At 32.5% G+C, this 643-nt stretch overlaps 1 protein-coding gene across 1 annotated transcript in view; it reads left to right on the forward strand.

Moving 5' to 3' along the window:
- Nucleotides 1-643, forward strand: part of LOC119587756 (uracil-DNA glycosylase-like) — a 12,641-nt gene that overhangs the window by 8,468 nt on the left and 3,530 nt on the right. The gene's annotated exons all lie outside the window — the stretch shown is intronic.

The raw sequence follows: 643 nt of genomic DNA on the forward strand, positions 1-643 counted from the left end.
CACCTTAATCTCAGAAATGGTTTGTTTTTTTGTACAGTGTGTAAATGGAAAGTCTGAACATTGTAGTTCAAAGAAAGACTTTGTAAATCCATTCCTTCCGTTGCCTTTAATAAGCCCTAGAAATAGATGTTGCTTGAGATCTTTTCCCACTGTCTACCTCTTTCTCTTCCTATTTCCTCCAGCATTCCTGTCCAGTCATTAATATTCTTCACCCAACTATTCTTTACTTTCTGATAGATACTGATGTTTCTGTTGTTGCTGTTATGTTGTTTTTTTTCTGTTATACTACTGTACATTTAAGTTTTAAAGTATTTTTCTGACCATTTTCAGAAACCATAATTCACATCATTATAATACTGTCATAAATAATTTCACTTTCAAGAGTGTTCATTTTGATTTCAGTCGTATCTTGTAATTTTTCCAAATTTTATTTTGTTTTGTTTTGCAAGTGATGTCATTGCTGTGGTTAGCTGTATGTCTATTTCTGCAGATAATGCCCCTGTGGCTGTTTTTACACTTCCCAGATGTTATAGATGATCCATTAACTGTACTCCTTGCGGATAAAACATTAAGAAGTGATTTTAAGATATTTTTTGCTATTCTGATTCTATTTCTGTCTATTTTGCCATCACTTATTGTGCTG

Source organism: Penaeus monodon, chromosome 23 (assembly GCF_015228065.2).
Source record: "Penaeus monodon isolate SGIC_2016 chromosome 23, NSTDA_Pmon_1, whole genome shotgun sequence".
Lineage (NCBI taxonomy): Eukaryota > Metazoa > Arthropoda > Malacostraca > Decapoda > Penaeidae > Penaeus > Penaeus monodon.